Source organism: Phodopus roborovskii, unplaced genomic scaffold (assembly GCF_943737965.1).
Source record: "Phodopus roborovskii unplaced genomic scaffold, PHOROB, whole genome shotgun sequence".
NCBI classification, from domain to species: domain Eukaryota; kingdom Metazoa; phylum Chordata; class Mammalia; order Rodentia; family Cricetidae; genus Phodopus; species Phodopus roborovskii.
This window is the reverse complement of record NW_026126063.1, coordinates 23,431-24,140: the sequence shown is the minus strand read 5'-3', so window position 1 is coordinate 24,140 and position 710 is coordinate 23,431.

The window sequence follows — 710 nt, the reverse complement described above, 5'->3', positions numbered from 1 at the left end:
ATATTTTCTTATGAAATGAGAGTTCAAACACAGAGTCTTTATGTTCCATATTCTTTTGTCTCAAGTGCACATCTTTGTTTCTACTGATGGAAGTTATTTAAGCAGGAAGTAAAGTGGGAAAGAGGCATCAACCTATTTACTTCCAGGGTCATTTACATGTGCTTCACTGCCAGCAACAGTAGTTAGACTCAAGTGGGTGCCAAAAGACTAGTGGGGATATGGCTTCATGGGCTCCCTGGACAGTTACAGCAGTGATAGCCATGAAGAAAAATTGTTGAGGCTCTGGGAAAAGGGACTTCTCTTTTGATTCAGTTGTAATATGTCCTTATTCACTCCCTCCCACAACATATCTAGAATCACTTCTGTGCCTTTGACTGTTCTAGTCTCATTTTTGTCACTGTGAAAAGATATTCTGATAAAAATCAACTAGGGGAAGAAAGGCTTTATTTAGCTTATAATCCCAGGTCACACTCATCATTGAGGGAAATCAAGGCAGGAACCCAAAGGAAGGCCTTCTTGATAGTCTGCATAGAATTACTTGTGAGGAAAGAACTCACGTATAGTTAGAGAAATTCAATAAAAACCATGGAAGATACTGCTTCCAGGCTCATGTATAGCTTTCTTTTCTAAATAATTTAGGACTATCTGCCTACAGGATGGTATTTTCCATAGTAGGCTGGGCTTTCCATACATCTGTTTTCAGTGAAGAG